A 12,846-nucleotide genomic window follows, 5' to 3' on the forward strand; every position below is an offset into this window, starting at 1 on the left:
CACTTTAACCCTTTCGGGACCGGCTGCCTAAACCCCCTTAAGGACCAGGCGATTTTGCATGGGGGGGGCGCGTTTGGGGGGGGGGGGGTCAGGCAGCCGGATCCCTGGTAGGGCTAAGCTGGGTATGGTGTTCCCAGTGTGGCCAGGTGTCCCCTGTATTGCCGGCAACCTTTACTCACCTCCCAGACTCCAGCGATGATCAGCTGTGGATCCCTCTGCTCTCCCCGCTAGTACTGACGTTAAGTTCCAGGTCGCGGCTTAATGATGTCATCAAGCCGGGACCCGACACTTACGTCAGAGCTAGCGGGAATGCCGGCCAGAGCGGAGGAGAGCGACGATCGCCGGGGGAACCTCAGGGAGGTGAATGGATCCTCTTCTTCCCCCCCTACCGCCGCAGCTCTAACAGTGATCACTACGATCCGCCAGCGATCGTAGTGATCATATGATTAGAAGCCACTCGCGATGGCTCCTGATCACTGACGGGAGATGTCAGCTGTCATATGACAGTTTAATCTCCCCTCTCGGGTGCGCACGATCGCTTCGGGAGCGGAAACGGCAGGTGGCATAAATCCGCCGCATCAGCCTGGGGCAGCCATAAGTGTGGCATAGGATTTTCCTGCGGCGGTCCCGAAAGGGTTAAGATGGTTTACCACCCTCTACCACACCTTAAATCTCTCACCCAGGCACCTATTCTGCCTAGTGTGCCCCTCTCCTTTAGATTGTAAGCCTTTGGCAGGATCCCCCCTTTAGATTGTAAGACGCTACCTCCCTAATGACACACTTCCCATGGAATAAATTGGACATGAATTGCTGGGTCTCTGTAACCAGCTCCCAAATCACATGATCATGTATCTTCTACCCTGTTTGTGTGTATTACCTTTTGTTACATTGTATAACCTTGTCCTACCTCTCTGTCTGACACACCTTGTTAACATTATATGTACCTTTATTCCTATTTATTGTTTAGCGCTGGGTAATATGTTGGTCGCTATATAAATACAATAAATAATATTCTACAATGTCCCTGACAGGCGACATCCATCAACAGTGTGTATAGACCTTTAGTCAGATTATCAAGGTTCTGCGCTAGTCTTTTCCTAATCTTCACTTTCCTTTTAATTTCTGATCTCACAATCTCTTCAAAAATCTCCAATGAACAATTATTAACAACCGGTGACCAGTCACTTGTTTTATAAAAACAGAATTTAACCTCTGATTTACTCATACTCAAACCAAATGGAATTTTCAATTACAAGAGTGATTAAACCTACAGAGGTTAATGTCCCATTGCTAGTCCTCACTCTTGTAGGACAGCACATGGCCTAAACCCTTATTAAAGTGACACTGAAACAAAAAATGTATGCTATAATGAATTGTATGTGTAGTACGGATAATTCATAGAACATTAGTAGCAAAGAAAAGAGTCTCATATTTTTATTTTCAGTTAGACAGCTGATTTTCTATAACAATGCATCATTCTCTAATATTTGCAGTGTACATATTACACTCTGTATTTTAAATGATGAAACAGAGCAGAGCTAATGACCCCTTGAAGTTCCTGGCAGAAAAACCTTAAAGGACTTCCAAAGCGAAATATATAATCTATTTTTTACTCCTCTGGGGCTTTTTCCAATCCCTTGCAGCCATCTCAGTCCCTCGCAGTAGCTCCGGTCCTCCTTGGTTTCCCCGCTGGCTGGCTGTAATGACGGCAACCTGCTGGCAGGTTTGGCTCTTCTGCGCCTGCACAGACATTTGTGCCAGATGATGTGGGAACCTGCGAGGGCACTCGCTCAGATGACATGGACGCACGGACACGAGTGCCCACGCAAGTGTAGAAGTGCCGACCCTGCCGGCAGGTCGCCATCATGATGGCCAGCAAGCGAGGACACCGAGGAGGACCGGGGCTGTGGCGAGGGACTGAGATTGCTGTGAGGGGCTGGAAGAAGCCCCAGGGGAGTAAAAAATAGATTAGATCTTTTTCCTTGGAAGTCCATTAAAGAGAACCCGAGGTGGGTTTGAAGAATGTGATCTGCATACAGAGGCTGGATCTGCCTATCAGTGATGCTCACCGCCAGGTCGCTTACGCGTGGATTCACGACCATTTTGACGCATTCCGCCTCGGACACGCTAAGCCGTGAATAGATTTTCAACCACGAAAATCTGCTTTGGCTTCGCGTGAATGCGGACAGAAATCCGCATTCACGCTCGTGAAACCCGGCACTGAAGTCGTGGTTAGCGGAAATGCGTCAAACTATGCGGAAGTGACACATTGCAGGCCAATCAGAGTGCCCCAGCCAGGCCCTAGCAACCAATCACAGGAGGGGAGCTATGCCCTCCCCTCCTGAATATAAAGCGACGGCCATGATGGAAAAGCTCTGTCCTTGCTAGACTGTGGTGCTGAGAGGATTATCTCCAGGCCATTGTTTGAGCAAGTGCATTTATTGTGTTAAAAACAAAGCGTTTTTTTTGCTAACACTGCTCTTATACTGTACACGGTTAGCTAGTCAGTGATTGCTGTAGTTAGTTGTAGTCAGTGTAGTGTAGTGGGAGTCTAGTGATTATTTAACTGTGTGTAGTGCAGGCAGGTTCAGTGCTGCAGTGTAGTCAGTGTAGTGGGAGTGGGGATTATCTGTGTGTAGTGCAGGCAGGCAGGTTAGTGCAGCTGCAGTGTTCACTTGTATATTCCAGTGACAGTTATACACTTGTACTATTTGCAGGCAGCCAGTCACACCGCCGGCGCCGCCACTCTCTGCCAGCGCTGTTCATTCATTCTGTCAGTGACCTTGTGCCGTGCCCAGTGCCCACTGCTCGCTCGCTGGCATATAAGCATCTCATTACACAGTGTGACATCCTTGTGTGCCCACTGCATCCTTCAGTGACCTAGTTGTATATCCAGTGCCCACTGCTGTGCCCACTGCATCCTTCAGTGACCTTGTACTGTGCCCACTGCATCCTTCAGTGACCTAGTTGTATATCCAGTGCCCACTGCTGTGCCCACTGCATCCTTCAGTGACCTTGTACTGTGCCTGGTGCATCCTTCAGTGACCTTGTACTGTGTCCACTGCATCCAGTGATTCATTACTAGCAACATGTCTAGTAAAATCAACCAGGCTTGGGTGGAAGGTGAGTTCCTGGCCCCTATTGTCGGACACAGGGGGACATGAAGTGGCTGCTGCATGTGCTGTTAACTATGCCTGCCTTTATAAAGACAGTTACTACCTGCCTAGTGCCTACCTTGGTTAATTTTTTGGTGTTATGGTACTACTACCAGTAAGTTGCCATGGTCCTCCTTCTGAGCTGCTGAACTGACCGCCCGCTTTATCCTCCTGACTCAGTCGCTACGACACTCTGCGTTCACACTGCCCGGGTCACAGGGTGCATTTCATTTTTTGGCCAGCACTATGACGCTGTGCTACTACTACTACCACCAGTATGTTGCCATGGTCCTTCTGTGCTGCTGAACTGACCGCCCGCATTGTCCTCCTCCTCCTGACTCAGTCGCTTCCACCAATGTACTCTGTCTGCGTTCACACTGCCCGGGTCACCGGGTGCATTTAATTTTTTGGCCAGCACTATGACGCTGTGCTGCTACTACTACTACCAGTATGTTGCCGTGGTCCTTCTGTGCTGCTGAACTGACCGCCCGCATTGTCCTCCTCCTCCTGACTCAATCGCTTCCACCAATGTACTCTGTCTGCATTCACACTGCCCGGGTCACCGGGTGCATTTAATTTTTTGGCCAGCACTATGACGCTGTGCTGCTACTACTACCACCAGTATGTTGCCATGGTCCTTCTGTGCTGCTGAATTGACCGCCCGCATTGTCCTCCTCCTCCTGACTCAGTCGCTTTCACCAATGTACTCTGTCTGCGTTCACACTGCCCGGGTCACCGGGTGCATTTAATTTTTTGGCCAGCACTATGACGCTGTGCTGCTACTACTACTACCAGTATGTTGCCGTGGTCCTTCTGTGCTGCTGAACTGACCGCCCGCATAGTCCTTCTCCTGACTCAGTCGCTACCACCACTGCACTCTGCGTTCACACTGCCCGTGTCCACTGACAACTCTGCTGCGATGTCATTGCTAATTGCTGCAAAAAAAAAAAAAAAAAAAAAAATTACAAAAACCTCTCTGGGGCCTTTTTGGCGTCAGCCACTCATCCTCCTCCAGCGGTACCTTCGCCGCCAAGTGCCATTGGAACTCGCCTTCACCTCTTTGATTGCTTAACGCGTATATCCCTTTTTACCACGTATTACCAATTATTAGCCCCATTTACAGTGGTGATTTGTCTTTAAAAGCCATTAAAAAAAAAAAAAAAAACCTCGATAATCCATGCAATTTGGGGGATTGTAGCATGTATGGGGGCTTTGTTATTAACGTTAAAAGAAATTCCGCCTCCGGATGGGAATCCACGCGTGATTACGCCATTCACGGCAGAAAATCCGCGTGGACGCAGACGAAAATCCGCATGCGGCAGGGCCGAATGCGGATTTTTTTTTTGCAACCACGAGGATTGCCGAATTCGTGGATGAGGCACATCCGAGCACCCCTGCTGCCTATACAGCACAGCCTCTGTTGGTATCCAAAACCCCCCTAAGGTCCCCCTGCACTCTGCAATCCCTCATAAATCACAGCCGTGCTGTCGACACACAGCGTGTCGCAGCGGGCTGTGTTTTTCTCTATAGTGTCAGTCTGCTGCTCTCCCCACCTCTTGCAGAACTCCGGTCCCCGCCTGCCTCCCTTCCCTCCCCACTGATTAGAGGGAAGGGAGGGGGGCAGGGACCGGAGCTCTGCAGGAGGCGGGGGAGCAGCCGAGACTGACACTACAGATGTAAACACAGCCTCACAGCATGGCTGTGATCTATGTCTGATTGCAGAGTGCAGGGGGACATTAGGGGGGTTTGGAATACCAACAGAGGCTGGGCTGTATAGGCAGATCCAGCCTCTGTATGCAGATCACATTCTTCAAATACACCTTGGGTTCTCTTTAAACAAACAAGAAACAGTAAGAGACAGGTTGAGGTAAGTGCTTCAGAAAATAGCATTGCTCTCTGACTTAATTAGTCAGAGAGCTCAGAGAAGCTCTTTTGCATAGGTAACAAATGAAGTTTCTTAACTCTTCCTGTACTGGAAACAGTATGATACTTATATACGTGCTACTAATGTTCTATTTCTTAGCTGTACTACACATACAAATCATTATATCATAAGTTAATTTTCACTTCAGATTCCCTTTAAATTATATATCAGTCTCAATCAGACTATACAATGAAATATTCAGCACCAGGTCTCTTACCTCTGGGCTGTAGTCCCTCTCTTTGGGTACATATCTGGTTGGATAGTTTGTCTGGGACTGCGCCAATGTTGCCTGTCTGTGTCCTCACCTGATCCTCCTTCTCCGGGATGCAGGTTTGCCTTGGCCTGATAAAAAAACAGTAGCCTCCCCACGTTGTAGGTCCCAAGTCCTCTGTGCCTGTTAAACTGCCGCTAGGCTGAGGCGTAGGTCTCAGTGGCTTTGCTGGTTGCATCTTCCTCCATGGTTATGCTTCCTGGGATTGAGCGGATGTGGTTCCCCAAAAACAGCAGAGTTGCCTCTCTCCTCGGCATATCTGTGGTGGATAACTTCTGCCTAATGACTTCAGATTATAGAGCTTGATCCCTTGCTCCTCCATTCTGTCTGTTAGATAAGTTTACAGGCCATGTACAGGCTGACCCCAGGTATAGGTACAATGAAATGGGATGAGGTAGAAAATTTACACCAATATGGAGACAGTACCGGAAACTTCACATAACACAGGTCTATTCCATCCATATTGTACAGACGTCTTCCCTTTTATGTCATCAACCGCTGCTGAGCCATGGGAAGGGCGAATAAACATTTCTGAACACACATTTCGGACGCTGCGTGAAAAATAAAGTACATCAATACCTGCACATTCCTTGTGGCATCTGCACTTCATGAAGCACAATATTGCCGACAGAAATGGGGGGGGGGGCATTCCACATAACTAATCAGCCTAGGCTGTAACATCACTAGGAGAGTGGGGGATATGTTCTATATTCAGCAATATAGACATAGGAAGTGTTTCTGATGCTGAAATCAGAAGTGATACTATAAAAGTGGGTAGCTTGAACAATTTACTGTTTTCTATTATATTGCAGTGACAAGATTTTTCTTGGCCCGACCTGGGAGGCTGGGACTGTAGGGGGGGGGGGGATTCGAATTGTACGTTAAATAATACATTATACAGTACATTTTAAGCTGCAGTCATTGACCGACTCACCAGGGTCCCCCACTGCTTAGATCCTCCAGCAGACCAGTCATTACAATGCCCTTTTTAGAGGTTGTGCATCAGTTCCATCTTCACTCATGGCCTGTGTGCATGCAACTTCTGAATTCCATATCTACTATTTGCACACATCGGGCAGAGTCCCTTACATCATAGATGCCACCGGGAACAAGAATCTCACCCTGGCTATGACCATCCCAACTCTTATGCCTATGGTGTCACCTTTGACTCCTGTCACTCATCACATCTCCAGGACAACCAGGTGTAGTCCCCATGTGTGAAGTCCATACGAACCACGCCCCTACACACTCCTATAACCACCACAGCAGCCTTCCTGCCTACACACAGGCCCCGCCCCTAAACTCTCCTACCACCTCACTGCGGTCTGCCCGCCCATACACAGGCCCCGCCCATACACGGCCTTACCACCATACAGCGGCCCTCCAGTCCATGCATAGACCCCGCCCCTACTCTCACTCCAACGCCGCCGCCTACTATCCAATCCTTCCAGACCAGCAAACGGCCTTCCCGCATATACAGAAGTCCAAGCCATTCCTTCACACTTGACAGCGGCTTCCCGCCTATAAATAGGCCCCGCCCCTACACTAATTACACACATCACAGCGGCCTAACCACTCATACGGAAGTCCATTCTATCACACTTGACAGCGGCCTTTCCGCCCATAAATAGGCCCCGCCCCTACACTAATTACTCACCACCCATACGGGAGTAAGTCCTGCCCCTCCATTTTTATTTCTCAGCTGACCGCTCTAGCCTGAGCCTATTTAGGACCCAGATTAGTGCGCTCTGAAGGCAGAACCTGAAGTCTCGTGCCTCAGACCCTTCAACTTCTGTGCTTATGACCTGAGGGTAGCTGCTCATCCTGAGGTAATTTCAACACGCGATATATACGTTTGATAGTGAAAGTAGGCTGGTTCGACGGGTAGGTTATTTCGTCGGAACACCCCCCCCCCCCCCCCTCCTGAGGACGTAATTACACTACCCCTGAGGTAATCAACTCCTCCTGAGGCAATAATACAACCCCTAGGTAACCACCCCACTCCTGAGTTACTTACACCATCCCTAAAGGTAATCGTCCCCCTCCTTAGGCAATTACACCACCCTTGAGGTAATCAACTCCTGCTGAGGTAATAATATAACCCCTAAAGTAACCACCTCCCTTCTGAGGTAATTACACCACCCATGAGGAAACCAACACCCTCCTGAGGTAATTACACCATACCTCCCAACTTTTTGAGATGAGAAAAAGGGACACTTAAGCCACACCCCTGGTCACACCTCTAGTCACGCATGCCATAAAAATTTCACAAGAAAAATATGTTGTTTTATAATTTAAACCACACTGGTCCTTTCTATCCTGGTTAATTTTCCTTCATAGTAACATTTTAAAATTAGTAATATATCAATTTAAAGGATGGGAATAAAGTTTAGAGTCAATCAAACACATTTTTAGTATAGAAATATATATTTATATAGAAAGAGGGACAAAGTCCTGAAAGAGGGACAAATGATGGTGAAGGAGGGACAGGCCTCCCAAAAAGGGACTGTCCCTCCGAAAAAAGGACAGTTGGGAGCTATGTTACACCACCCCTGAGGTAACCAATACCCTCCTAAGGGAGTTACACCACCCCTGAGGTAATTACACCACCTTGAGGTAATCAACTCCTCCTGAGGTAAATACTCCACCTCTGAGGTAAATACACCACCCCTGACATAACCATCCCTGTCCTGAGGTAATTACACCACCCCTGAGGTAACCGCCCCCACCTGAGGTAATTACATCACCCCTTAGGTAATTACACCACCCCTGAGGTAACCAACTCCCTCCTGGGGTAATTACACCACCCTTGAGGTAACTACCATCCTCCAGAGGTAATTACTCCACCCCTCAGGCAATTACACCACCCCTGATATAACCATCCCCCTCCTGAGATAATTACATCACCCCTGATATAACCATTCCCTTCCTGAGGTAATTACACCAGCCCTGAGGTAACCAACATCCTCCTGAGGTAATTACACCACCCTTGAGGTAACCAACTCCTCCTGAAGTAATAATACCACCCCTAAGGTGGGCAGCACGGTGGCGTAGTGGTTAGCTCTCTCGCCTTGCAGCACTGGGTCCCTGGTTCGAATCCCAGCCAGGGCACTATCTGCAAAGAGTTTGTATGTTCTCTCCGTGTCCGTGTGGGTTTCCTCCGGGCACTCCGGTTTCCTCCCACATCCCAAAAATATACGGATAAGTTAATTGGCTACCCCTAAAATTGGCCCTAGACTACAGTACTTACACTACATAATATAGACATATGGCAATTGTAGGGATTAGATTGTGAGCTCCTTTGAGGGACAGTTAGTGACAAGACAATATATATATATATATATATATATATATATATATATATATACACTGTACAGCGCTGCGTAATATGTCGGCGCTATATAAATACTAAAAATAATAATAATAATAAGGTAACCACCCATTCCTGAGGCAATGACACCACCCCTGAGGTAACCAAAACTCTCCTGAGGTAATAACACCCCCCCCCCCCCTTTTTGAAGTAATTACACCACCCCTCCTGATGTAATTACACCACCCCTGAGGTAATTACAGCACCCCTTCCTGAGGTAATTACACCATCCCTAAAGGTAACCACCCTCCTCCTGAAATAATTACACCACCTCCCTCCTGAAGTAATTACAGCACCCCCTCCTGAGGTAATTACACCACCTCTGAGGTAACCAACACCCTCCTGAGGTAATTACACCACCCTTCAGGTAATCAACTCCTCCTGTGGTAATTACTCCATCCCTAAAAGTAACCATCCCCCTCCTGAGGCAATTACATCATCCCCGAAGTAACCACTCTCCTCCTGAGGTAATTACACCACCCTGAGTTAACCATCCCTCTCCTGAGATAATTGTATCACCCCAGTAGCTTTGTATTTGCCCCAGCTGTCACATGACATCACATCTGCACTGTTCTGTCGGCCCTCCGCATTGCAACAGAACACATATGCCTGTATGCTAAATATGCGTCTGTACATACTCTGGCCTAGGGACTCCAATTCCCGCTGGGAGACATCCATCTAGCATGTGTATGGGCATTTAGCCCCTGATTGCTAGGTGGGTCGGCTGTCAGGCCATTCATGGCTAGCTTTAGAAGGAAACTTCTGATATAGTGAACTACTTGGCCAGGTCACTTGGGGGTTTACTATAAAGAGATTCTGCTGTAAAGTGATAACCAGTCAGGCAGACAGGATGTTGTCTCACCTGTTGATAAATAATAGGTGATGTGTTCCGGTAGCAGTATGCACTCACACGGCCTCCACACTTCTGTCTGATGGTGACTCAACAGCCCCATCTCCATCGGACATGTCTGTAACTGTGTCTGTTGATTCTATTTACTGGGGTAATTAAGCACAGAACACATTTACTGCAAAGATATACATCATGTACCTTTCTCAGTAAAAGCATATTTCAAACAAATAAACAGAAGGAGCTTTTGTGGTTTCAAAAGCTCATTTATAACTTTTCCTAGAATCCTTCATGTTGCTCCAAAAGAGTTATTAAAACCAATTCTGAACGCAACGGTATTTAGAGCTTAGCTGTATGCATGCATTTCTGCACTTATGTTTGCCATACCTCTGTGCCTGGCACGCAATCCCTGCATCCATCACTCATGGCATGATCCAGTTATACCGCAGAGTACATTATGACTTTATTTCTTCTCAGTATACTCATTGGTAATCTTCCTATTATCCGCATATAAAAGTCTATTTATTATTAGTGCTGTAAATATTGCAATCAAAAAAAGTTAAGACAGGAGCAGAGTATTTTTTATTTTGTGGAGAACATGCTGGAAGGTGTGTTGTCCTGGTGTTGGGTGTAATCAGAAAGGTGGAGAGAAGGCAACTATACCACCTAGAACCACCGGTGAGGGTCTGGGTAAAAATATTTACTATCGCTTCACTATTATCACATCAACACTGCTCTATGGCAGTGAAGTATGGAGCTCAGTCATCTACCCTGACCAATCAAAATGAGACTCCAGCCCAACAGAAGTCTTCAATCTCGAGTTCTGCAAGTATCTTCTCTAAGTCCATCGACTTTCTGGGCAGACTGTGGCTGACTATCCAGCAGAAGGTGCTCTCATACTGGGCGCACAGATAGGACAGCAGCCCCAGCACCTACCATCATAAAGCTTTGCTGAACCACAAACCCCAGGCCACACCATGTGCCCTGAAGCAAAGCCTCAGCAGCATATCCAGTCAGGATCCGGAACAACAAAATCCCAATTAAAAGGGACTATATTTAGCTGCAAGGCCCGATAACTAGAGGAATGGAGGAGTGACATAAAGAACTCCCAGAAACTCACCATCGACCAATCACTGCAGAGAGCGTACAAAGTGGCACCATATTTGCAGAGGCTACACCCCAAAGATATACAGATCCTGAGCCAGCACTGTCTGAGTGCCCGCAACCTGGAGGTAGAGTCAGGGCAGCACAGACAGACATGGAAGCCCTGGGAGGAGAGACTGTGCAGGCAGTATGAGTATTACTAGTACTGGAGTATGGGGCCAACTTTCTGCTACTTTGCAGCAAATACGCACCTGTGAAGACTGCCAACTTCCAGAGACTTTCCATCCACATCCCGGATTTCACCTCCACAGATGAGGAGAGGAAACTCTACATCCTACTCGGGGAAGAGGAAACAACACTGCAAATAGCATCCCAATATGTTGCTTTCTGGCACCAACTGAGAGGAACATGACCATGGACTGTATACCCCTTATACTGCCCCCTATACCCTCCCCACCCCTATGGACTATATACCCCATATACTGTCACCTATACCCTCCCCATGGCCTTAAACCCTCAACCACCCCTCTCCCATGCAAACGCTTATTGTTTGCTTTGGCAATGCTAAATGTATTTGGTCCTGCTGATAAAGCTTTTTTGCATTGGACTGGATTGGACAGGAGCAGAGCATCTCCTACCTTATGGACATGCTGGAGGGTGTGATATATGGGGGTGAGTGTAATCAGAAACGTAGAGAGAAGAGCTGGATCATACCTTTTGGAGGACATGGAGGGTGAAATATATGGGGAGAGTGTGTCCATGATCCATGGCTGAGACAGTGGCTAGCATGTGTCATTTCAGAATATTTTCATAGTCTTGAGATTTTAAAGTTCCCTGCACATAATCAAAACACCCAAGGCCAGACACAGCAAGGCAGCTTTTTAGAATCTGCCCAGAATCAACTGTATTTGCCAACTTTACTTGTTTGTGGTGCACATGACATCAGTCATAGTGCAAAATCAGTCAATCAGTTACGTACATTGAGAGACACGCGTATAGAAATCAGGGCAGCGGTTCAGGATTGCAGGGGTAACCAAGAAGGGAGGGTGGGAGGTTCTGCTGAGGAGGGGGCTTGAGTTTTAGGAGGAGGACAGCTGGGGGGGGAGAAAGGTGTTCCTGTGCCTGGAGATTTTGGTGAGTCCTGTATCGGCAGCCTGAGAGGAGCAGGTTGAACAGTCTACTGCCGGGGTGAGAGGGGTCGTGCGTTATCCAGTTTGCCTTAGACCTTAGTCTTGATATGTGGATGAGGTCCATTCATGGCAGAGATGTATGGTGTGATCAGAATCTCATAGACCTTGCAGTGCAGCTTATGTCTCTTTGGAATTTCATCCCTGGTTTTCCTTATGCCTGTTCTGAGCTTAGTGTTTCTCTTGCAAACACTTCCAGAGAGGGTGGTTGCAACGAATCCCATGGGCCTGAAACTTGAAGTGAACCTCTGGACTAAAAATCTACTCAGCAGAACTGAAAAGCTTGGTGTTTCTTTAACAGTTTCACAGCATCAGAACTTTGTTTTGCTTACGAAAGCATCATTTTTAGCTGCCGGGCTTTTTTTCCCTGATGCTGTGCAAAGCATGATGGGATTTCCTATGTTGTTGTTCACGTTGCCTAGCAACTGGGAGGGTTGATCAGCACACAGGACAGTTGGAACTGTGTCTCATGCTCCCTGTCACCTCCTTTCAACCAAAAAGATGGCTGCCCTCATGAAATCAAACATTTGCCTGTTCTTTTAAAACATGGTGGGTAAGAGATTATATTACCTATCTATTTTAATTAACATAACTAATGTAACTTAATGACAGTATGTTTGTTTAGGCTGAAGTTCCTCTTTAAAGGGATACTGTAGGGGGGTCGGGGGAAAATGAGTTGAACTTACCCGGGGCTTCTAATGGTCCCCCGCAGGCATCCTGTGTCCGCGCAGCCGCTCACCGATGCTCCGGCCCCGCCTCCGGTTCACTTCTGTAATTTCTGACTTTAAAGTCTGAAAACCACTGCGCCTGCGTTGCCGTGTCCTCGCTTCCCCTGATGTCACCAGGAGCGCACGGCGCAGGCACAGACCATACTGGGCCTGCGCAGTACACTCCTGGTGCCATCAGCGGGAGTGAGGACACGGCAACACAGGCTAGGTGGTTTTCAGACTTTAAAGTCGGAAATTCCAGAAGTGAGCCAGAGGCGGGG

General features: G+C 47.7%; 1 protein-coding gene across 2 annotated transcripts in view; it reads left to right on the forward strand.

The window, feature by feature from the left end:
• The first annotated feature begins 6,773 nt into the window (after positions 1–6,773).
• The window catches only part of VEGFA (vascular endothelial growth factor A), a 58,371-nt gene continuing 52,298 nt past the window's right edge, over positions 6,774–12,846 (forward strand). The window contains exon 1 of one of the 2 annotated variants that reach the window (XM_068232623.1): positions 6,774–7,179. The gene's annotated coding sequence lies outside the window, so the exon portion shown is untranslated. The remainder of the gene's footprint in view (positions 7,180–12,846) is intronic. The other variant, XM_068232625.1, reaches the window with a different exon arrangement.

This window comes from Hyperolius riggenbachi, chromosome 4, assembly GCF_040937935.1.
Source record: "Hyperolius riggenbachi isolate aHypRig1 chromosome 4, aHypRig1.pri, whole genome shotgun sequence".
Taxonomy (NCBI): domain Eukaryota; kingdom Metazoa; phylum Chordata; class Amphibia; order Anura; family Hyperoliidae; genus Hyperolius; species Hyperolius riggenbachi.